Source organism: Schistocerca nitens, unplaced genomic scaffold (genome assembly GCF_023898315.1).
Source record: "Schistocerca nitens isolate TAMUIC-IGC-003100 unplaced genomic scaffold, iqSchNite1.1 HiC_scaffold_333, whole genome shotgun sequence".
In the NCBI taxonomy this organism is placed as follows: domain Eukaryota; kingdom Metazoa; phylum Arthropoda; class Insecta; order Orthoptera; family Acrididae; genus Schistocerca; species Schistocerca nitens.
In genome coordinates, this window is record NW_026045867.1 from 97,937 (window position 1) to 118,060 (window position 20,124).

General features: G+C 52.2%; 41 non-coding genes across 41 annotated transcripts; 33 read left to right on the forward strand and 8 right to left on the reverse strand.

Moving 5' to 3' along the window:
• Nucleotides 1-159: 159 nt before the first annotated feature.
• On the forward strand, nucleotides 160-232 carry Trnam-cau (transfer RNA methionine (anticodon CAU)). The gene has a single exon. It is a non-coding gene; the product is annotated as a tRNA-Met (tRNA).
• A 453-nt stretch (nucleotides 233-685) lies between these two features.
• Nucleotides 686-757, forward strand: Trnae-uuc (transfer RNA glutamic acid (anticodon UUC)). The gene has a single exon. It is a non-coding gene; the product is annotated as a tRNA-Glu (tRNA).
• A 256-nt stretch (nucleotides 758-1,013) lies between these two features.
• Nucleotides 1,014-1,087, forward strand: Trnai-aau (transfer RNA isoleucine (anticodon AAU)). The gene has a single exon. It is a non-coding gene; the product is annotated as a tRNA-Ile (tRNA).
• Nucleotides 1,088-1,853: 766 nt separating this feature from the next.
• Trnag-ucc (transfer RNA glycine (anticodon UCC)) lies at nucleotides 1,854-1,925 on the reverse strand. The gene has a single exon. It is a non-coding gene; the product is annotated as a tRNA-Gly (tRNA).
• A 330-nt stretch (nucleotides 1,926-2,255) lies between these two features.
• Trnag-gcc (transfer RNA glycine (anticodon GCC)) lies at nucleotides 2,256-2,326 on the forward strand. Its single transcript has one exon. It is a non-coding gene; the product is annotated as a tRNA-Gly (tRNA).
• Nucleotides 2,327-2,624: 298 nt separating this feature from the next.
• On the forward strand, nucleotides 2,625-2,697 carry Trnam-cau (transfer RNA methionine (anticodon CAU)). Its single transcript has one exon. It is a non-coding gene; the product is annotated as a tRNA-Met (tRNA).
• Nucleotides 2,698-3,150: 453 nt separating this feature from the next.
• Trnae-uuc (transfer RNA glutamic acid (anticodon UUC)) lies at nucleotides 3,151-3,222 on the forward strand. Its single transcript has one exon. It is a non-coding gene; the product is annotated as a tRNA-Glu (tRNA).
• A 256-nt stretch (nucleotides 3,223-3,478) lies between these two features.
• On the forward strand, nucleotides 3,479-3,552 carry Trnai-aau (transfer RNA isoleucine (anticodon AAU)). The gene has a single exon. It is a non-coding gene; the product is annotated as a tRNA-Ile (tRNA).
• Nucleotides 3,553-4,318: 766 nt separating this feature from the next.
• Nucleotides 4,319-4,390, reverse strand: Trnag-ucc (transfer RNA glycine (anticodon UCC)). The gene has a single exon. It is a non-coding gene; the product is annotated as a tRNA-Gly (tRNA).
• A 330-nt stretch (nucleotides 4,391-4,720) lies between these two features.
• Trnag-gcc (transfer RNA glycine (anticodon GCC)) lies at nucleotides 4,721-4,791 on the forward strand. Its single transcript has one exon. It is a non-coding gene; the product is annotated as a tRNA-Gly (tRNA).
• A 298-nt stretch (nucleotides 4,792-5,089) lies between these two features.
• On the forward strand, nucleotides 5,090-5,162 carry Trnam-cau (transfer RNA methionine (anticodon CAU)). Its single transcript has one exon. It is a non-coding gene; the product is annotated as a tRNA-Met (tRNA).
• A 453-nt stretch (nucleotides 5,163-5,615) lies between these two features.
• On the forward strand, nucleotides 5,616-5,687 carry Trnae-uuc (transfer RNA glutamic acid (anticodon UUC)). Its single transcript has one exon. It is a non-coding gene; the product is annotated as a tRNA-Glu (tRNA).
• Nucleotides 5,688-5,943: 256 nt separating this feature from the next.
• On the forward strand, nucleotides 5,944-6,017 carry Trnai-aau (transfer RNA isoleucine (anticodon AAU)). The gene has a single exon. It is a non-coding gene; the product is annotated as a tRNA-Ile (tRNA).
• Nucleotides 6,018-6,785: 768 nt separating this feature from the next.
• Trnag-ucc (transfer RNA glycine (anticodon UCC)) lies at nucleotides 6,786-6,857 on the reverse strand. Its single transcript has one exon. It is a non-coding gene; the product is annotated as a tRNA-Gly (tRNA).
• A 330-nt stretch (nucleotides 6,858-7,187) lies between these two features.
• On the forward strand, nucleotides 7,188-7,258 carry Trnag-gcc (transfer RNA glycine (anticodon GCC)). The gene has a single exon. It is a non-coding gene; the product is annotated as a tRNA-Gly (tRNA).
• A 298-nt stretch (nucleotides 7,259-7,556) lies between these two features.
• On the forward strand, nucleotides 7,557-7,629 carry Trnam-cau (transfer RNA methionine (anticodon CAU)). The gene has a single exon. It is a non-coding gene; the product is annotated as a tRNA-Met (tRNA).
• Nucleotides 7,630-8,078: 449 nt separating this feature from the next.
• Trnae-uuc (transfer RNA glutamic acid (anticodon UUC)) lies at nucleotides 8,079-8,150 on the forward strand. Its single transcript has one exon. It is a non-coding gene; the product is annotated as a tRNA-Glu (tRNA).
• A 256-nt stretch (nucleotides 8,151-8,406) lies between these two features.
• On the forward strand, nucleotides 8,407-8,480 carry Trnai-aau (transfer RNA isoleucine (anticodon AAU)). Its single transcript has one exon. It is a non-coding gene; the product is annotated as a tRNA-Ile (tRNA).
• A 770-nt stretch (nucleotides 8,481-9,250) lies between these two features.
• Nucleotides 9,251-9,322, reverse strand: Trnag-ucc (transfer RNA glycine (anticodon UCC)). The gene has a single exon. It is a non-coding gene; the product is annotated as a tRNA-Gly (tRNA).
• A 330-nt stretch (nucleotides 9,323-9,652) lies between these two features.
• Nucleotides 9,653-9,723, forward strand: Trnag-gcc (transfer RNA glycine (anticodon GCC)). The gene has a single exon. It is a non-coding gene; the product is annotated as a tRNA-Gly (tRNA).
• A 298-nt stretch (nucleotides 9,724-10,021) lies between these two features.
• Trnam-cau (transfer RNA methionine (anticodon CAU)) lies at nucleotides 10,022-10,094 on the forward strand. The gene has a single exon. It is a non-coding gene; the product is annotated as a tRNA-Met (tRNA).
• A 453-nt stretch (nucleotides 10,095-10,547) lies between these two features.
• Nucleotides 10,548-10,619, forward strand: Trnae-uuc (transfer RNA glutamic acid (anticodon UUC)). The gene has a single exon. It is a non-coding gene; the product is annotated as a tRNA-Glu (tRNA).
• A 256-nt stretch (nucleotides 10,620-10,875) lies between these two features.
• Nucleotides 10,876-10,949, forward strand: Trnai-aau (transfer RNA isoleucine (anticodon AAU)). The gene has a single exon. It is a non-coding gene; the product is annotated as a tRNA-Ile (tRNA).
• A 764-nt stretch (nucleotides 10,950-11,713) lies between these two features.
• On the reverse strand, nucleotides 11,714-11,785 carry Trnag-ucc (transfer RNA glycine (anticodon UCC)). Its single transcript has one exon. It is a non-coding gene; the product is annotated as a tRNA-Gly (tRNA).
• A 330-nt stretch (nucleotides 11,786-12,115) lies between these two features.
• Nucleotides 12,116-12,186, forward strand: Trnag-gcc (transfer RNA glycine (anticodon GCC)). The gene has a single exon. It is a non-coding gene; the product is annotated as a tRNA-Gly (tRNA).
• Nucleotides 12,187-12,484: 298 nt separating this feature from the next.
• On the forward strand, nucleotides 12,485-12,557 carry Trnam-cau (transfer RNA methionine (anticodon CAU)). The gene has a single exon. It is a non-coding gene; the product is annotated as a tRNA-Met (tRNA).
• Nucleotides 12,558-13,010: 453 nt separating this feature from the next.
• On the forward strand, nucleotides 13,011-13,082 carry Trnae-uuc (transfer RNA glutamic acid (anticodon UUC)). The gene has a single exon. It is a non-coding gene; the product is annotated as a tRNA-Glu (tRNA).
• A 256-nt stretch (nucleotides 13,083-13,338) lies between these two features.
• Nucleotides 13,339-13,412, forward strand: Trnai-aau (transfer RNA isoleucine (anticodon AAU)). Its single transcript has one exon. It is a non-coding gene; the product is annotated as a tRNA-Ile (tRNA).
• A 764-nt stretch (nucleotides 13,413-14,176) lies between these two features.
• Nucleotides 14,177-14,248, reverse strand: Trnag-ucc (transfer RNA glycine (anticodon UCC)). The gene has a single exon. It is a non-coding gene; the product is annotated as a tRNA-Gly (tRNA).
• Nucleotides 14,249-14,578: 330 nt separating this feature from the next.
• Nucleotides 14,579-14,649, forward strand: Trnag-gcc (transfer RNA glycine (anticodon GCC)). The gene has a single exon. It is a non-coding gene; the product is annotated as a tRNA-Gly (tRNA).
• Nucleotides 14,650-14,947: 298 nt separating this feature from the next.
• Trnam-cau (transfer RNA methionine (anticodon CAU)) lies at nucleotides 14,948-15,020 on the forward strand. Its single transcript has one exon. It is a non-coding gene; the product is annotated as a tRNA-Met (tRNA).
• Nucleotides 15,021-15,473: 453 nt separating this feature from the next.
• Nucleotides 15,474-15,545, forward strand: Trnae-uuc (transfer RNA glutamic acid (anticodon UUC)). Its single transcript has one exon. It is a non-coding gene; the product is annotated as a tRNA-Glu (tRNA).
• Nucleotides 15,546-15,801: 256 nt separating this feature from the next.
• On the forward strand, nucleotides 15,802-15,875 carry Trnai-aau (transfer RNA isoleucine (anticodon AAU)). The gene has a single exon. It is a non-coding gene; the product is annotated as a tRNA-Ile (tRNA).
• A 766-nt stretch (nucleotides 15,876-16,641) lies between these two features.
• Trnag-ucc (transfer RNA glycine (anticodon UCC)) lies at nucleotides 16,642-16,713 on the reverse strand. The gene has a single exon. It is a non-coding gene; the product is annotated as a tRNA-Gly (tRNA).
• Nucleotides 16,714-17,043: 330 nt separating this feature from the next.
• Trnag-gcc (transfer RNA glycine (anticodon GCC)) lies at nucleotides 17,044-17,114 on the forward strand. The gene has a single exon. It is a non-coding gene; the product is annotated as a tRNA-Gly (tRNA).
• Nucleotides 17,115-17,412: 298 nt separating this feature from the next.
• On the forward strand, nucleotides 17,413-17,485 carry Trnam-cau (transfer RNA methionine (anticodon CAU)). Its single transcript has one exon. It is a non-coding gene; the product is annotated as a tRNA-Met (tRNA).
• Nucleotides 17,486-17,938: 453 nt separating this feature from the next.
• Trnae-uuc (transfer RNA glutamic acid (anticodon UUC)) lies at nucleotides 17,939-18,010 on the forward strand. The gene has a single exon. It is a non-coding gene; the product is annotated as a tRNA-Glu (tRNA).
• A 256-nt stretch (nucleotides 18,011-18,266) lies between these two features.
• On the forward strand, nucleotides 18,267-18,340 carry Trnai-aau (transfer RNA isoleucine (anticodon AAU)). Its single transcript has one exon. It is a non-coding gene; the product is annotated as a tRNA-Ile (tRNA).
• Nucleotides 18,341-19,102: 762 nt separating this feature from the next.
• On the reverse strand, nucleotides 19,103-19,174 carry Trnag-ucc (transfer RNA glycine (anticodon UCC)). Its single transcript has one exon. It is a non-coding gene; the product is annotated as a tRNA-Gly (tRNA).
• A 330-nt stretch (nucleotides 19,175-19,504) lies between these two features.
• Trnag-gcc (transfer RNA glycine (anticodon GCC)) lies at nucleotides 19,505-19,575 on the forward strand. The gene has a single exon. It is a non-coding gene; the product is annotated as a tRNA-Gly (tRNA).
• A 298-nt stretch (nucleotides 19,576-19,873) lies between these two features.
• Nucleotides 19,874-19,946, forward strand: Trnam-cau (transfer RNA methionine (anticodon CAU)). The gene has a single exon. It is a non-coding gene; the product is annotated as a tRNA-Met (tRNA).
• Nucleotides 19,947-20,124: the final 178 nt, after the last annotated feature.

Consider the following 20,124-nt stretch of genomic DNA (forward strand, 5'->3'; position numbering starts at 1 on the left):
GCTATTGTACGTACTGGCGTCGGCCTAGCATAGCAAGTTGCCTGTCGCGCCGGGAATGCACGTGTAGCAACGGAAAAAAGTTAGCCAGGAAGTGCAGATAGACTCTCCTCCACTGGTATTCGGTACTTACAGAGATTCCAGAGGGTGCGGCGATCACCTGCCTCGGTAGCGCAGTAGGCAGCGCGTAAGTCTCATAATCTTAAGGTCGTGAGTTCGATCCTCACCCGGGGCATTTAATTTACTTTCGTTCACAGCTAAATTGACGGCTCTGCGGTTGCGAAGGAGCGAAACACTTTGTAGTTCGTTATGCACAAGGCTTCAACGACTCAGCGTGAAAATGTTCACTTCCCGTTATTACTACTTGCAGTTCCTTTCTAATTTTTTTAGAAAAATGTACTAGTAGTAAAACTGAATTTCGTATGATGTAACATATAAAGTCACACAATGTACGACCTGCTATATAATGACAGGCAGCAGGTCTTTAGTAGCAAAATAAGTAAATAAATATTACTACTTACAGGTTTGGTTTCCCTCCTACCCCAGTAACAACGAGACCAAAAGCAATGGTTTGTGACTGTTGCCATGCGCGCCTCGGCATGGTCGCGCGAAAAGATGCTCGCAAACAGGGAAAGTGCGACACGGAGAGCGAGTGGACGGCGTGTAAGCACGATGGAATATGCGCGCGTCCGGTGTGGTCTAGTGGCTAGGATACCTGGCTTTCACCCAGGAGGCCCGGGTTCGATTCCCGGTACCGGAACGGAATTTTTTCGGAACAAATCACGACAAGTTTTGACCGTGCGAAATGCTGTTTCACGTCCTCCTCGCATTATAGCTACTGGTTCGCAAACGTCAGCCGAAAACAGTCGAGAGAAACGGGCACGCAATGAAATTACTAAGAGCAGCGGAATAAAGGGAGGAGAGACGCTGGTCCACTGTTGGACTGCTGCATAGAAATGTTACATGGCAATACGCACAGCAATTGCCGCAAAGCGATGGAAGTCTCTTTGCACCGAGGCCCGTTAGCTCAGTTGGTTAGAGCGTCGTGCTAATAACGCGAAGGTCGTGGGTTCGATCCCCCCACGGGCCACTACGATTTTACTATTTCAAAAAGGCAACGCCGATTTCCCCGGGGAAGCATGGTGACAAAGAAATCGTCACATTGTTGTGGGAGCTGCTAGGGGACCCGAACGCGACGTGTCGGGACGCGCTAAAACACTTCACTGGTCACAGCACGCTGAACACACAGTTTCTCGTCCGATCACCGCTACTGCGCGACGCTGGGCGTTGTCAGTGCTTGGGCGGGTGACCGCCTGCGAACGCAGGGCACTGTCGACAGTTTCAATTCGTATTTCTCTTTCCTCTTCGCTTTCGGAGCTGCAGCGCTATTCGGTCATGGGCACTGGCGCCACGTTTTGCCTCTCGGTATGCCAAGTCGCGCCGTGCGGCCACAGTGTAATGAAGGAGCGTGTTGTAAAACACGCAACAAAGAAAGAAAGGAAGGATGGAAGGAAGGAAGGAAGGAATGAATGTACTAGTAATAAAACTGAATTTGTATGACAGAACATGTATAATCACACAATGATAACAGGCAGCGGGTCTTTACCTGAGGCATAAGTAATGTTGTGCCCGCCTCGCCATACCTCTCTCAGTCGTTTCGCGTGCTTGTCCTTTTGATATAGGCCGATTGGAGAGCGTCAGCTCTCGCGTCAGCCGAGCAAAGTCGAGACAAGTCGAGACTCAAGGGGAATCGACGCACACACTATAGGGTGGCCTGCAGCGACTAAGAGGGGGAAAGAAACATTAATTTAAGGACGCGTGGCAAAAGTACTCGTACGCAAAAGTAAAAAGCCGGCTGCGGTGGCCGGGAATCGAACCCGGATCAACTGCTTGGAAGGCAACTATGCTGACCATTACACCACCACCGCACAGTTTCCTTCCGCGCACGCCGCGCTGTGTCTGCTTCCCGCCTGTCGGCGGCGGCTCAAGGTGGTCGTAGCTGTAGGCGCATTACGGGGTGGGCGAGCGCACCCAGACAGCGTCTCGACGCACATTTCGCGTCCTTTGGCAAGAGTCGTCGCGTGCGTGCGCCGCACGAGTACTTAGACGATCGCATTCTGGCGTCATTTTTAAGCAGTGCAGTGCAGGATTCAGCGTCTGTAGCATTCTCTCGAGAGGATGCGACGGCGCTGGACGGTAGTCCCACTTTCCCTTCAGGCGTCTCCGCGGAAAGCACCAGGAAGCTGTTAACTAGCTGAGCATCGGTGGTTCAGTGGTAGAATGCTCGCCTGCCACGCGGGCGGCCCGGGTTCGATTCCCGGCCGATGCATCATTTTCTTTTTTCTCCGATAATGGTGCCGCGTGTGTTTCGCACTCGAACTGCGTGAGCCATGAGAATGAACCGCGGGATTCCGTGTGGAAAGAACCAAACATGCAGCGCGCACGACTTGTCGTTTGGGCGCTTGCGTGCTATTGTACGTACTGGCGTCGGCCTAGCATAGCAAGTTGCCTGTCGCGCCGGGAATGCACGTGTAGCAACGGAAAAAAGTTAGCCAGGAAGTGCAGATAGACTCTCCTCCACTGGTATTCGGTACTTACAGAGATTCCAGAGGGTGCGGCGATCACCTGCCTCGGTAGCGCAGTAGGCAGCGCGTAAGTCTCATAATCTTAAGGTCGTGAGTTCGATCCTCACCCGGGGCATTTAATTTACTTTCGTTCACAGCTAAATTGACGGCTCTGCGGTTGCGAAGGAGCGAAACACTTTGTAGTTCGTTATGCACAAGGCTTCAACGACTCAGCGTGAAAATGTTCACTTCCCGTTATTACTACTTGCAGTTCCTTTCTAATTTTTTTAGAAAAATGTACTAGTAGTAAAACTGAATTTCGTATGATGTAACATATAAAGTCACACAATGTACGACCTGCTATATAATGACAGGCAGCAGGTCTTTAGTAGCAAAATAAGTAAATAAATATTACTACTTACAGGTTTGGTTTCCCTCCTACCCCAGTAACAACGAGACCAAAAGCAATGGTTTGTGACTGTTGCCATGCGCGCCTCGGCATGGTCGCGCGAAAAGATGCTCGCAAACAGGGAAAGTGCGACACGGAGAGCGAGTGGACGGCGTGTAAGCACGATGGAATATGCGCGCGTCCGGTGTGGTCTAGTGGCTAGGATACCTGGCTTTCACCCAGGAGGCCCGGGTTCGATTCCCGGTACCGGAACGGAATTTTTTCGGAACAAATCACGACAAGTTTTGACCGTGCGAAATGCTGTTTCACGTCCTCCTCGCATTATAGCTACTGGTTCGCAAACGTCAGCCGAAAACAGTCGAGAGAAACGGGCACGCAATGAAATTACTAAGAGCAGCGGAATAAAGGGAGGAGAGACGCTGGTCCACTGTTGGACTGCTGCATAGAAATGTTACATGGCAATACGCACAGCAATTGCCGCAAAGCGATGGAAGTCTCTTTGCACCGAGGCCCGTTAGCTCAGTTGGTTAGAGCGTCGTGCTAATAACGCGAAGGTCGTGGGTTCGATCCCCCCACGGGCCACTACGATTTTACTATTTCAAAAAGGCAACGCCGATTTCCCCGGGGAAGCATGGTGACAAAGAAATCGTCACATTGTTGTGGGAGCTGCTAGGGGACCCGAACGCGACGTGTCGGGACGCGCTAAAACACTTCACTGGTCACAGCACGCTGAACACACAGTTTCTCGTCCGATCACCGCTACTGCGCGACGCTGGGCGTTGTCAGTGCTTGGGCGGGTGACCGCCTGCGAACGCAGGGCACTGTCGACAGTTTCAATTCGTATTTCTCTTTCCTCTTCGCTTTCGGAGCTGCAGCGCTATTCGGTCATGGGCACTGGCGCCACGTTTTGCCTCTCGGTATGCCAAGTCGCGCCGTGCGGCCACAGTGTAATGAAGGAGCGTGTTGTAAAACACGCAACAAAGAAAGAAAGGAAGGATGGAAGGAAGGAAGGAAGGAATGAATGTACTAGTAATAAAACTGAATTTGTATGACAGAACATGTATAATCACACAATGATAACAGGCAGCGGGTCTTTACCTGAGGCATAAGTAATGTTGTGCCCGCCTCGCCATACCTCTCTCAGTCGTTTCGCGTGCTTGTCCTTTTGATATAGGCCGATTGGAGAGCGTCAGCTCTCGCGTCAGCCGAGCAAAGTCGAGACAAGTCGAGACTCAAGGGGAATCGACGCACACACTATAGGGTGGCCTGCAGCGACTAAGAGGGGGAAAGAAACATTAATTTAAGGACGCGTGGCAAAAGTACTCGTACGCAAAAGTAAAAAGCCGGCTGCGGTGGCCGGGAATCGAACCCGGATCAACTGCTTGGAAGGCAACTATGCTGACCATTACACCACCACCGCACAGTTTCCTTCCGCGCACGCCGCGCTGTGTCTGCTTCCCGCCTGTCGGCGGCGGCTCAAGGTGGTCGTAGCTGTAGGCGCATTACGGGGTGGGCGAGCGCACCCAGACAGCGTCTCGACGCACATTTCGCGTCCTTTGGCAAGAGTCGTCGCGTGCGTGCGCCGCACGAGTACTTAGACGATCGCATTCTGGCGTCATTTTTAAGCAGTGCAGTGCAGGATTCAGCGTCTGTAGCATTCTCTCGAGAGGATGCGACGGCGCTGGACGGTAGTCCCACTTTCCCTTCAGGCGTCTCCGCGGAAAGCACCAGGAAGCTGTTAACTAGCTGAGCATCGGTGGTTCAGTGGTAGAATGCTCGCCTGCCACGCGGGCGGCCCGGGTTCGATTCCCGGCCGATGCATCATTTTCTTTTTTCTCCGATAATGGTGCCGCGTGTGTTTCGCACTCGAACTGCGTGAGCCATGAGAATGAACCGCGGGATTCCGTGTGGAAAGAACCAAACATGCAGCGCGCACGACTTGTCGTTTGGGCGCTTGCGTGCTATTGTACGTACTGGCGTCGGCCTAGCATAGCAAGTTGCCTGTCGCGCCGGGAATGCACGTGTAGCAACGGAAAAAAGTTAGCCAGGAAGTGCAGATAGACTCTCCTCCACTGGTATTCGGTACTTACAGAGATTCCAGAGGGTGCGGCGATCACCTGCCTCGGTAGCGCAGTAGGCAGCGCGTAAGTCTCATAATCTTAAGGTCGTGAGTTCGATCCTCACCCGGGGCATTTAATTTACTTTCGTTCACAGCTAAATTGACGGCTCTGCGGTTGCGAAGGAGCGAAACACTTTGTAGTTCGTTATGCACAAGGCTTCAACGACTCAGCGTGAAAATGTTCACTTCCCGTTATTACTACTTGCAGTTCCTTTCTAATTTTTTTAGAAAAATGTACTAGTAGTAAAACTGAATTTCGTATGATGTAACATATAAAGTCACACAATGTACGACCTGCTATATAATGACAGGCAGCAGGTCTTTAGTAGCAAAATAAGTAAATAAATATTACTACTTACAGGTTTGGTTTCCCTCCTACCCCAGTAACAACGAGACCAAAAGCAATGGTTTGTGACTGTTGCCATGCGCGCCTCGGCATGGTCGCGCGAAAAGATGCTCGCAAACAGGGAAAGTGCGACACGGAGAGCGAGTGGACGGCGTGTAAGCACGATGGAATATGCGCGCGTCCGGTGTGGTCTAGTGGCTAGGATACCTGGCTTTCACCCAGGAGGCCCGGGTTCGATTCCCGGTACCGGAACGGAATTTTTTCGGAACAAATCACGACAAGTTTTGACCGTGCGAAATGCTGTTTCACGTCCTCCTCGCATTATAGCTACTGGTTCGCAAACGTCAGCCGAAAACAGTCGAGAGAAACGGGCACGCAATGAAATTACTAAGAGCAGCGGAATAAAGGGAGGAGAGACGCTGGTCCACTGTTGGACTGCTGCATAGAAATGTTACATGGCAATACGCACAGCAATTGCCGCAAAGCGATGGAAGTCTCTTTGCACCGAGGCCCGTTAGCTCAGTTGGTTAGAGCGTCGTGCTAATAACGCGAAGGTCGTGGGTTCGATCCCCCCACGGGCCACTACGATTTTACTATTTCAAAAAGGCAACGCCGATTTCCCCGGGGAAGCATGGTGACAAAGAAATCGTCACATTGTTGTGGGAGCTGCTAGGGGACCCGAACGCGACGTGTCGGGACGCGCTAAAACACTTCACTGGTCACAGCACGCTGAACACACAGTTTCTCGTCCGATCACCGCTACTGCGCGACGCTGGGCGTTGTCAGTGCTTGGGCGGGTGACCGCCTGCGAACGCAGGGCACTGTCGACAGTTTCAATTCGTATTTCTCTTTCCTCTTCGCTTTCGGAGCTGCAGCGCTATTCGGTCATGGGCACTGGCGCCACGTTTTGCCTCTCGGTATGCCAAGTCGCGCCGTGCGGCCACAGTGTAATGAAGGAGCGTGTTGTAAAACACGCAACAAAGAAAGAAAGGAAGGAAGGATGGAAGGAAGGAAGGAAGGAAGGAATGAATGTACTAGTAATAAAACTGAATTTGTATGACAGAACATGTATAATCACACAATGATAACAGGCAGCGGGTCTTTACCTGAGGCATAAGTAATGTTGTGCCCGCCTCGCCATACCTCTCTCAGTCGTTTCGCGTGCTTGTCCTTTTGATATAGGCCGATTGGAGAGCGTCAGCTCTCGCGTCAGTCGAGACAAGTCGAGACTCAAGGGGAATCGACACACACACACACTATGGGGTGGCCTGCAGCGACTAAGAGGGGGAAAGAAACATTAATTTAAGGACGCGTGGCAAAAGTACTCGTACGCAAAAGTAAAAAGCCGGCTGCGGTGGCCGGGAATCGAACCCGGATCAACTGCTTGGAAGGCAACTATGCTGACCATTACACCACCACCGCACAGTTTCCTTCCGCGCACGCCGCGCTGTGTCTGCTTCCCGCCTGTCGGCGGCGGCTCAAGGTGGTCGTAGCTGTAGGCGCATTACGGGGAGGGCGAGCGCACCCAGACAGCGTCTCGACGCACATTTCGCGTCCTTTGGCAAGAGTCGTCGCGTGCGTGCGCCGCATGAGTACTTAGACGATCGCATTCTGGCGTCATTTTTAAGCAGTGCAGTGCAGGATTCAGCGTCTGTAGCATTCTCTCGAGAGGATGCGACGGCGCTGGACGGTAGTCCCACTTTCCCTTCAGGCGTCTCCGCGGAAAGCACCAGGAAGCTGTTAACTAGCTGAGCATCGGCGGTTCAGTGGTAGAATGCTCGCCTGCCACGCGGGCGGCCCGGGTTCGATTCCCGGCCGATGCATCATTTTCTTTTTTCTCCGATAATGGTGCCGCGTGTGTTTCGCACTCGAACTGCGTGAGCCATGAGAATGAACCGCGGGATTCCGTGTGGAAAGAACCAAACATGCAGCGCGCACGACTTGTCGTTTGGGCGCTTGCGTGCTATTGTACGTACTGGCGTCGGCCTAGCATAGCAAGTTGCCTGTCGCGCCGGGAATGCACGTGTAGCAACGGAAAAAAGTTAGCCAGGAAGTGCAGATAGACTCTCCTCCACTGGTATTCGGTACTTACAGAGATTCCAGAGGGTGCGGCGATCACCTGCCTCGGTAGCGCAGTAGGCAGCGCGTAAGTCTCATAATCTTAAGGTCGTGAGTTCGATCCTCACCCGGGGCATTTAATTTACTTTCGTTCACAGCTAAATTGACGGCTCTGCGGTTGCGAAGGAGCGAAACACTTTGTAGTTCGTTATGCACAAGGCTTCAACGACTCAGCGTGAAAATGTTCACTTCCCGTTATTACTACTTGCAGTTCCTTTCTAATTTTTTTAGAAGTACTAGTAGTAAAACTGAATTTCGTATGATGTAACATATAAAGTCACACAATGTACGACCTGCTATATAATGCCAGGCAGCAGGTCTTTAGTAGCAAAATAAGTAAATAAATATTACTACTTACAGGTTTGGTTTCCCTCCTACCCCAGTAACAACGAGACCAAAAGCAATGGTTTGTGACTGTTGCCATGCGCGCCTCGGCATGGTCGCGCGAAAAGATGCTCGCAAACAGGGAAAGTGCGACACGGAGAGCGAGTGGACGGCGTGTAAGCACGATGGAATATGCGCGCGTCCGGTGTGGTCTAGTGGCTAGGATACCTGGCTTTCACCCAGGAGGCCCGGGTTCGATTCCCGGTACCGGAACGGAATTTTTTCGGAACAAATCACGACAAGTTTTGACCGTGCGAAATGCTGTTTCACGTCCTCCTCGCATTATAGCTACTGGTTCGCAAACGTCAGCCGAAAACAGTCGAGAGAAACGGGCACGCAATGAAATTACTAAGAGCAGCGGAATAAAGGGAGGAGAGACGCTGGTCCACTGTTGGACTGCTGCATAGAAATGTTACATGGCAATACGCACAGCAATTGCCGCAAAGCGATGGAAGTCTCTTTGCACCGAGGCCCGTTAGCTCAGTTGGTTAGAGCGTCGTGCTAATAACGCGAAGGTCGTGGGTTCGATCCCCCCACGGGCCACTACGATTTTACTATTTCAAAAAGGCAACGCCGATTTCCCCGGGGAAGCATGGTGACAAAGAAATCGTCACATTGTTGTGGGAGCTGCTAGGGGACCCGAACGCGACGTGTCGGGACGCGCTAAAACACTTCACTGGTCACAGCACGCTGAACACACAGTTTCTCGTCCGATCACCGCTACTGCGCGACGCTGGGCGTTGTCAGTGCTTGGGCGGGTGACCGCCTGCGAACGCAGGGCACTGTCGACAGTTTCAATTCGTATTTCTCTTTCCTCTTCGCTTTCGGAGCTGCAGCGCTATTCGGTCATGGGCACTGGCGCCACGTTTTGCCTCTCGGTATGCCAAGTCGCGCCGTGCGGCCACAGTGTAATGAAGGAGCGTGTTGTAAAACACGCAACAAAGAAAGAAAGGAAGGAAGGATGGAAGGAAGGAAGGAAGGAATGAATGTACTAGTAATAAAACTGAATTTGTATGACAGAACATGTATAATCACACAATGATAACAGGCAGCGGGTCTTTACCTGAGGCATAAGTAATGTTGTGCCCGCCTCGCCATACCTCTCTCAGTCGTTTCGCGTGCTTGTCCTTTTGATATAGGCCGATTGGAGAGCGTCAGCTCTCGCGTCAGCCGAGCAAAGTCGAGACAAGTCGAGACTCAAGGGGAATCGACGCACACACTATAGGGTGGCCTGCAGCGACTAAGAGGGGGAAAGAAACATTAATTTAAGGACGCGTGGCAAAAGTACTCGTACGCAAAAGTAAAAAGCCGGCTGCGGTGGCCGGGAATCGAACCCGGATCAACTGCTTGGAAGGCAACTATGCTGACCATTACACCACCACCGCACAGTTTCCTTCCGCGCACGCCGCGCTGTGTCTGCTTCCCGCCTGTCGGCGGCGGCTCAAGGTGGTCGTAGCTGTAGGCGCATTACGGGGTGGGCGAGCGCACCCAGACAGCGTCTCGACGCACATTTCGCGTCCTTTGGCAAGAGTCGTCGCGTGCGTGCGCCGCACGAGTACTTAGACGATCGCATTCTGGCGTCATTTTTAAGCAGTGCAGTGCAGGATTCAGCGTCTGTAGCATTCTCTCGAGAGGATGCGACGGCGCTGGACGGTAGTCCCACTTTCCCTTCAGGCGTCTCCGCGGAAAGCACCAGGAAGCTGTTAACTAGCTGAGCATCGGTGGTTCAGTGGTAGAATGCTCGCCTGCCACGCGGGCGGCCCGGGTTCGATTCCCGGCCGATGCATCATTTTCTTTTTTCTCCGATAATGGTGCCGCGTGTGTTTCGCACTCGAACTGCGTGAGCCATGAGAATGAACCGCGGGATTCCGTGTGGAAAGAACCAAACATGCAGCGCGCACGACTTGTCGTTTGGGCGCTTGCGTGCTATTGTACGTACTGGCGTCGGCCTAGCATAGCAAGTTGCCTGTCGCGCCGGGAATGCACGTGTAGCAACGGAAAAAAGTTAGCCAGGAAGTGCAGATAGACTCTCCTCCACTGGTATTCGGTACTTACAGAGATTCCAGAGGGTGCGGCGATCACCTGCCTCGGTAGCGCAGTAGGCAGCGCGTAAGTCTCATAATCTTAAGGTCGTGAGTTCGATCCTCACCCGGGGCATTTAATTTACTTTCGTTCACAGCTAAATTGACGGCTCTGCGGTTGCGAAGGAGCGAAACACTTTGTAGTTCGTTATGCACAAGGCTTCAACGACTCAGCGTGAAAATGTTCACTTCCCGTTATTACTACTTGCAGTTCCTTTCTAATTTTTTTAGAAAAATGTACTAGTAGTAAAACTGAATTTCGTATGATGTAACATATAAAGTCACACAATGTACGACCTGCTATATAATGACAGGCAGCAGGTCTTTAGTAGCAAAATAAGTAAATAAATATTACTACTTACAGGTTTGGTTTCCCTCCTACCCCAGTAACAACGAGACCAAAAGCAATGGTTTGTGACTGTTGCCATGCGCGCCTCGGCATGGTCGCGCGAAAAGATGCTCGCAAACAGGGAAAGTGCGACACGGAGAGCGAGTGGACGGCGTGTAAGCACGATGGAATATGCGCGCGTCCGGTGTGGTCTAGTGGCTAGGATACCTGGCTTTCACCCAGGAGGCCCGGGTTCGATTCCCGGTACCGGAACGGAATTTTTTCGGAACAAATCACGACAAGTTTTGACCGTGCGAAATGCTGTTTCACGTCCTCCTCGCATTATAGCTACTGGTTCGCAAACGTCAGCCGAAAACAGTCGAGAGAAACGGGCACGCAATGAAATTACTAAGAGCAGCGGAATAAAGGGAGGAGAGACGCTGGTCCACTGTTGGACTGCTGCATAGAAATGTTACATGGCAATACGCACAGCAATTGCCGCAAAGCGATGGAAGTCTCTTTGCACCGAGGCCCGTTAGCTCAGTTGGTTAGAGCGTCGTGCTAATAACGCGAAGGTCGTGGGTTCGATCCCCCCACGGGCCACTACGATTTTACTATTTCAAAAAGGCAACGCCGATTTCCCCGGGGAAGCATGGTGACAAAGAAATCGTCACATTGTTGTGGGAGCTGCTAGGGGACCCGAACGCGACGTGTCGGGACGCGCTAAAACACTTCACTGGTCACAGCACGCTGAACACACAGTTTCTCGTCCGATCACCGCTACTGCGCGACGCTGGGCGTTGTCAGTGCTTGGGCGGGTGACCGCCTGCGAACGCAGGGCACTGTCGACAGTTTCAATTCGTATTTCTCTTTCCTCTTCGCTTTCGGAGCTGCAGCGCTATTCGGTCATGGGCACTGGCGCCACGTTTTGCCTCTCGGTATGCCAAGTCGCGCCGTGCGGCCACAGTGTAATGAAGGAGCGTGTTGTAAAACACGCAACAAAGAAAGAAAGGAAGGAAGGATGGAAGGAAGGAAGGAAGGAATGAATGTACTAGTAATAAAACTGAATTTGTATGACAGAACATGTATAATCACACAATGATAACAGGCAGCGGGTCTTTACCTGAGGCATAAGTAATGTTGTGCCCGCCTCGCCATACCTCTCTCAGTCGTTTCGCGTGCTTGTCCTTTTGATATAGGCCGATTGGAGAGCGTCAGCTCTCGCGTCAGTCGAGACAAGTCGAGACTCAAGGGGAATCGACACACACACACACTATGGGGTGGCCTGCAGCGACTAAGAGGGGGAAAGAAACATTAATTTAAGGACGCGTGGCAAAAGTACTCGTACGCAAAAGTAAAAAGCCGGCTGCGGTGGCCGGGAATCGAACCCGGATCAACTGCTTGGAAGGCAACTATGCTGACCATTACACCACCACCGCACAGTTTCCTTCCGCGCACGCCGCGCTGTGTCTGCTTCCCGCCTGTCGGCGGCGGCTCAAGGTGGTCGTAGCTGTAGGCGCATTACGGGGTGGGCGAGCGCACCCAGACAGCGTCTCGACGCACATTTCGCGTCCTTTGGCAAGAGTCGTCGCGTGCGTGCGCCGCACGAGTACTTAGACGATCGCATTCTGGCGTCATTTTTAAGCAGTGCAGTGCAGGATTCAGCGTCTGTAGCATTCTCTCGAGAGGATGCGACGGCGCTGGACGGTAGTCCCACTTTCCCTTCAGGCGTCTCCGCGGAAAGCACCAGGAAGCTGTTAACTAGCTGAGCATCGGTGGTTCAGTGGTAGAATGCTCGCCTGCCACGCGGGCGGCCCGGGTTCGATTCCCGGCCGATGCATCATTTTCTTTTTTCTCCGATAATGGTGCCGCGTGTGTTTCGCACTCGAACTGCGTGAGCCATGAGAATGAACCGCGGGATTCCGTGTGGAAAGAACCAAACATGCAGCGCGCACGACTTGTCGTTTGGGCGCTTGCGTGCTATTGTACGTACTGGCGTCGGCCTAGCATAGCAAGTTGCCTGTCGCGCCGGGAATGCACGTGTAGCAACGGAAAAAAGTTAGCCAGGAAGTGCAGATAGACTCTCCTCCACTGGTATTCGGTACTTACAGAGATTCCAGAGGGTGCGGCGATCACCTGCCTCGGTAGCGCAGTAGGCAGCGCGTAAGTCTCATAATCTTAAGGTCGTGAGTTCGATCCTCACCCGGGGCATTTAATTTACTTTCGTTCACAGCTAAATTGACGGCTCTGCGGTTGCGAAGGAGCGAAACACTTTGTAGTTCGTTATGCACAAGGCTTCAACGACTCAGCGTGAAAATGTTCACTTCCCGTTATTACTACTTGCAGTTCCTTTCTAATTTTTTTAGAAAAATGTACTAGTAGTAAAACTGAATTTCGTATGATGTAACATATAAAGTCACACAATGTACGACCTGCTATATAATGACAGGCAGCAGGTCTTTAGTAGCAAAATAAGTAAATAAATATTACTACTTACAGGTTTGGTTTCCCTCCTACCCCAGTAACAACGAGACCAAAAGCAATGGTTTGTGACTGTTGCCATGCGCGCCTCGGCATGGTCGCGCGAAAAGATGCTCGCAAACAGGGAAAGTGCGACACGGAGAGCGAGTGGACGGCGTGTAAGCACGATGGAATATGCGCGCGTCCGGTGTGGTCTAGTGGCTAGGATACCTGGCTTTCACCCAGGAGGCCCGGGTTCGATTCCCGGTACCGGAACGGAATTTTTTCGGAACAAATCACGACAAGTTTTGACCGTGCGAAATGCTGTTTCACGTCCTCCTCGCATTATAGCTACTGGTTCGCAAACGTCAGCCGAAAACAGTCGAGAGAAACGGGCACGCAATGAAATTACTAAGAGCAGCGGAATAAAGGGAGGAGAGACGCTGGTCCACTGTTGGACTGCTGCATAGAAATGTTACATGGCAATACGCACAGCAATTGCCGCAAAGCGATGGAAGTCTCTTTGCACCGAGGCCCGTTAGCTCAGTTGGTTAGAGCGTCGTGCTAATAACGCGAAGGTCGTGGGTTCGATCCCCCCACGGGCCACTACGATTTTACTATTTCAAAAAGGCAACGCCGATTTCCCCGGGGAAGCATGGTGACAAAGAAATCGTCACATTGTTGTGGGAGCTGCTAGGGGACCCGAACGCGACGTGTCGGGACGCGCTAAAACACTTCACTGGTCACAGCACGCTGAACACACAGTTTCTCGTCCGATCACCGCTACTGCGCGACGCTGGGCGTTGTCAGTGCTTGGGCGGGTGACCGCCTGCGAACGCAGGGCACTGTCGACAGTTTCAATTCGTATTTCTCTTTCCTCTTCGCTTTCGGAGCTGCAGCGCTATTCGGTCATGGGCACTGGCGCCACGTTTTGCCTCTCGGTATGCCAAGTCGCGCCGTGCGGCCACAGTGTAATGAAGGAGCGTGTTGTAAAACACGCAACAAAGAAAGAAAGGAAGGAAGGATGGAAGGAAGGAAGGAAGGAATGAATGTACTAGTAATAAAACTGAATTTGTATGACAGAACATGTATAATCACACAATGATAACAGGCAGCGGGTCTTTACCTGAGGCATAAGTAATGTTGTGCCCGCCTCGCCATACCTCTCTCAGTCGTTTCGCGTGCTTGTCCTTTTGATATAGGCCGATTGGAGAGCGTCAGCTCTCGCGTCAGTCGAGACAAGTCGAGACTCAAGGGGAATCGACACACACACACACTATGGGGTGGCCTGCAGCGACTAAGAGGGGGAAAGAAACATTAATTTAAGGACGCGTGGCAAAAGTACTCGTACGCAAAAGTAAAAAGCCGGCTGCGGTGGCCGGGAATCGAACCCGGATCAACTGCTTGGAAGGCAACTATGCTGACCATTACACCACCACCGCACAGTTTCCTTCCGCGCACGCCGCGCTGTGTCTGCTTCCCGCCTGTCGGCGGCGGCTCAAGGTGGTCGTAGCTGTAGGCGCATTACGGGGTGGGCGAGCGCACCCAGACAGCGTCTCGACGCACATTTCGCGTCCTTTGGCAAGAGTCGTCGCGTGCGTGCGCCGCACGAGTACTTAGACGATCGCATTCTGGCGTCATTTTTAAGCAGTGCAGTGCAGGATTCAGCGTCTGTAGCATTCTCTCGAGAGGATGCGACGGCGCTGGACGGTAGTCCCACTTTCCCTTCAGGCGTCTCCGCGGAAAGCACCAGGAAGCTGTTAACTAGCTGAGCATCGGTGGTTCAGTGGTAGAATGCTCGCCTGCCACGCGGGCGGCCCGGGTTCGATTCCCGGCCGATGCATCATTTTCTTTTTTCTCCGATAATGGTGCCGCGTGTGTTTCGCACTCGAACTGCGTGAGCCATGAGAATGAACCGCGGGATTCCGTGTGGAAAGAACCAAACATGCAGCGCGCACGACTTGTCGTTTGGGCGCTTGCGTGCTATTGTACGTACTGGCGTCGGCCTAGCATAGCAAGTTGCCTGTCGCGCCGGGAATGCACGTGTAGCAACGGAAAAAAGTTAGCCAGGAAGTGCAGATAGACTCTCCTCCACTGGTATTCGGTACTTACAGAGATTCCAGAGGGTGCGGCGATCACCTGCCTCGGTAGCGCAGTAGGCAGCGCGTAAGTCTCATAATCTTAAGGTCGTGAGTTCGATCCTCACCCGGGGCATTTAATTTACTTTCGTTCACAGCTAAATTGACGGCTCTGCGGTTGCGAAGGAGCGAAACACTTTGTAGTTCGTTATGCACAAGGCTTCAACGACTCAGCGTGAAAATGTTCACTTCCCGTTATTACTACTTGCAGTTCCTTTCTAATTTTTTTAGAAAAATGTACTAGTAGTAAAACTGAATTTCGTATGATGTAACATATAAAGTCACACAATGTACGACCTGCTATATAATGACAGGCAGCAGGTCTTTAGTAGCAAAATAAGTAAATAAATATTACTACTTACAGGTTTGGTTTCCCTCCTACCCCAGTAACAACGAGACCAAAAGCAATGGTTTGTGACTGTTGCCATGCGCGCCTCGGCATGGTCGCGCGAAAAGATGCTCGCAAACAGGGAAAGTGCGACACGGAGAGCGAGTGGACGGCGTGTAAGCACGATGGAATATGCGCGCGTCCGGTGTGGTCTAGTGGCTAGGATACCTGGCTTTCACCCAGGAGGCCCGGGTTCGATTCCCGGTACCGGAACGGAATTTTTTCGGAACAAATCACGACAAGTTTTGACCGTGCGAAATGCTGTTTCACGTCCTCCTCGCATTATAGCTACTGGTTCGCAAACGTCAGCCGAAAACAGTCGAGAGAAACGGGCACGCAATGAAATTACTAAGAGCAGCGGAATAAAGGGAGGAGAGACGCTGGTCCACTGTTGGACTGCTGCATAGAAATGTTACATGGCAATACGCACAGCAATTGCCGCAAAGCGATGGAAGTCTCTTTGCACCGAGGCCCGTTAGCTCAGTTGGTTAGAGCGTCGTGCTAATAACGCGAAGGTCGTGGGTTCGATCCCCCCACGGGCCACTACGATTTTACTATTTCAAAAAGGCAACGCCGATTTCCCCGGGGAAGCATGGTGACAAAGAAATCGTCACATTGTTGTGGGAGCTGCTAGGGGACCCGAACGCGACGTGTCGGGACGCGCTAAAACACTTCACTGGTCACAGCACGCTGAACACACAGTTTCTCGTCCGATCACCGCTACTGCGCGACGCTGGGCGTTGTCAGTGCTTGGGCGGGTGACCGCCTGCGAACGCAGGGCACTGTCGACAGTTTCAATTCGTATTTCTCTTTCCTCTTCGCTTTCGGAGCTGCAGCGCTATTCGGTCATGGGCACTGGCGCCACGTTTTGCCTCTCGGTATGCCAAGTCGCGCCGTGCGGCCACAGTGTAATGAAGGAGCGTGTTGTAAAACACGCAACAAAGAAAGAAAGGAAGGAAGGATGGAAGGAAGGAAGGAAGGAAGGAATGAATGTACTAGTAATAAAACTGAATTTGTATGACAGAACATGTATAATCACACAATGATAACAGGCAGCGGGTCTTTACCTGAGGCATAAGTAATGTTGTGCCCGCCTCGCCATACCTCTCTCAGTCGTTTCGCGTGCTTGTCCTTTTGATATAGGCCGATTGGAGAGCGTCAGCTCTCGCGTCAGCCGAGACAAGTCGAGACTCAAGGGGAATCGACACACACACACTATGGGGTGGCCTGCAGCGACTAAGAGGGGGAAAGAAACATTAATTTAAGGACGCGTGGCAAAAGTACTCGTACGCAAAAGTAAAAAGCCGGCTGCGGTGGCCGGGAATCGAACCCGGATCAACTGCTTGGAAGGCAACTATGCTGACCATTACACCACCACCGCACAGTTTCCTTCCGCGCACGCCGCGCTGTGTCTGCTTCCCGCCTGTCGGCGGCGGCTCAAGGTGGTCGTAGCTGTAGGCGCATTACGGGGTGGGCGAGCGCACCCAGACAGCGTCTCGACGCACATTTCGCGTCCTTTGGCAAGAGTCGTCGCGTGCGTGCGCCGCACGAGTACTTAGACGATCGCATTCTGGCGTCATTTTTAAGCAGTGCAGTGCAGGATTCAGCGTCTGTAGCATTCTCTCGAGAGGATGCGACGGCGCTGGACGGTAGTCCCACTTTCCCTTCAGGCGTCTCCGCGGAAAGCACCAGGAAGCTGTTAACTAGCTGAGCATCGGTGGTTCAGTGGTAGAATGCTCGCCTGCCACGCGGGCGGCCCGGGTTCGATTCCCGGCCGATGCATCATTTTCTTTTTTCTCCGATAATGGTGCCGCGTGTGTTTCGCACTCGAACTGCGTGAGCCATGAGAATGAACCGCGGGATTCCGTGTGGAAAGAACCAAACATGCAGCGCGCACGACTTGTCGTTTGGGCGCTTGCGTGCTATTGTACGTACTGGCGTCGGCCTAGCATAGCAAGTTGCCTGTCGCGCCGGGAATGCACGTGTAGCAACGGAAAAAAGTTAGCCAGGAAGTGCAGATAGACTCTCCTCCACTGGTATTCGGTACTTACAGAGATTCCAGAGGGTGCGGCGATCACCTGCCTCGGTAGCGCAGTAGGCAGCGCGTAAGTCTCATAATCTTAAGGTCGTGAGTTCGATCCTCACCCGGGGCATTTAATTTACTTTCGTTCACAGCTAAATTGACGGCTCTGCGGTTGCGAAGGAGCGAAACACTTTGTAGTTCGTTATGCACAAGGCTTCAACGACTCAGCGTGAAAATGTTCACTTCCCGTTATTACTACTTGCAGTTCCTTTCTAATTTTTTTAGAAAAATGTACTAGTAGTAAAACTGAATTTCGTATGATGTAACATATAAAGTCACACAATGTACGACCTGCTATATAATGACAGGCAGCAGGTCTTTAGTAGCAAAATAAGTAAATAAATATTACTACTTACAGGTTTGGTTTCCCTCCTACCCCAGTAACAACGAGACCAAAAGCAATGGTTTGTGACTGTTGCCATGCGCGCCTCGGCATGGTCGCGCGAAAAGATGCTCGCAAACAGGGAAAGTGCGACACGGAGAGCGAGTGGACGGCGTGTAAGCACGATGGAATATGCGCGCGTCCGGTGTGGTCTAGTGGCTAGGATACCTGGCTTTCACCCAGGAGGCCCGGGTTCGATTCCCGGTACCGGAACGGAATTTTTTCGGAACAAATCACGACAAGTTTTGACCGTGCGAAATGCTGTTTCACGTCCTCCTCGCATTATAGCTACTGGTTCGCAAACGTCAGCCGAAAACAGTCGAGAGAAACGGGCACGCAATGAAATTACTAAGAGCAGCGGAATAAAGGGAGGAGAGACGCTGGTCCACTGTTGGACTGCTGCATAGAAATGTTACATGGCAATACGCACAGCAATTGCCGCAAAGCGATGGAAGTCTCTTTGCACCGAGGCCCGTTAGCTCAGTTGGTTAGAGCGTCGTGCTAATAACGCGAAGGTCGTGGGTTCGATCCCCCCACGGGCCACTACGATTTTACTATTTCAAAAAGGCAACGCCGATTTCCCCGGGGAAGCATGGTGACAAAGAAATCGTCACATTGTTGTGGGAGCTGCTAGGGGACCCGAACGCGACGTGTCGGGACGCGCTAAAACACTTCACTGGTCACAGCACGCTGAACACACAGTTTCTCGTCCGATCACCGCTACTGCGCGACGCTGGGCGTTGTCAGTGCTTGGGCGGGTGACCGCCTGCGAACGCAGGGCACTGTCGACAGTTTCAATTCGTATTTCTCTTTCCTCTTCGCTTTCGGAGCTGCAGCGCTATTCGGTCATGGGCACTGGCGCCACGTTTTGCCTCTCGGTATGCCAAGTCGCGCCGTGCGGCCACAGTGTAATGAAGGAGCGTGTTGTAAAACACGCAACAAAGAAAGAAAGGAAGGAAGGATGGAAGGAAGGAAGGAAGGAATGAATGTACTAGTAATAAAACTGAATTTGTATGACAGAACATGTATAATCACACAATGATAACAGGCAGCGGGTCTTTACCTGAGGCATAAGTAATGTTGTGCCCGCCTCGCCATACCTCTCTCAGTCGTTTCGCGTGCTTGTCCTTTTGATATAGGCCGATTGGAGAGCGTCAGCTCTCGCGTCAGCCGAGACAAGTCGAGACTCAAGGGGAATCGACACACACACACTATGGGGTGGCCTGCAGCGACTAAGAGGGGGAAAGAAACATTAATTTAAGGACGCGTGGCAAAAGTACTCGTACGCAAAAGTAAAAAGCCGGCTGCGGTGGCCGGGAATCGAACCCGGATCAACTGCTTGGAAGGCAACTATGCTGACCATTACACCACCACCGCACAGTTTCCTTCCGCGCACGCCGCGCTGTGTCTGCTTCCCGCCTGTCGGCGGCGGCTCAAGGTGGTCGTAGCTGTAGGCGCATTACGGGGTGGGCGAGCGCACCCAGACAGCGTCTCGACGCACATTTCGCGTCCTTTGGCAAGAGTCGTCGCGTGCGTGCGCCGCATGAGTACTTAGACGATCGCATTCTGGCGTCATTTTTAAGCAGTGCAGTGCAGGATTCAGCGTCTGTAGCATTCTCTCGAGAGGATGCGACGGCGCTGGACGGTAGTCCCACTTTCCCTTCAGGCGTCTCCGCGGAAAGCACCAGGAAGCTGTTAACTAGCTGAGCATCGGTGGTTCAGTGGTAGAATGCTCGCCTGCCACGCGGGCGGCCCGGGTTCGATTCCCGGCCGATGCATCATTTTCTTTTTTCTCCGATAATGGTGCCGCGTGTGTTTCGCACTCGAACTGCGTGAGCCATGAGAATGAACCGCGGGATTCCGTGTGGAAAGAACCAAACATGCAGCGCGCACGACTTGTCGTTTGGGCGCTTGCGTGCTATTGTACGTACTGGCGTCGGCCTAGCATAGCAAGTTGCCTGTCGCGCCGGGAATGCACGTGTAGCAACGGAAAAAAGTTAGCCAGGAAGTGCAGATAGACTCTCCTCCACTGGTATTCGGTACTTACAGAGATTCCAGAGGGTGCGGCGATCACCTGCCTCGGTAGCGCAGTAGGCAGCGCGTAAGTCTCATAATCTTAAGGTCGTGAGTTCGATCCTCACCCGGGGCATTTAATTTACTTTCGTTCACAGCTAAATTGACGGCTCTGCGGTTGCGAAGGAGCGAAACACTTTGTAGTTCGTTATGCACAAGGCTTCAACGACTCAGCGTGAAAATGTTCACTTCCCGTTATTACTACTTGCAGTTCCTTTCTAATTTTTTTAGAAAAATGTACTAGTAGTAAAACT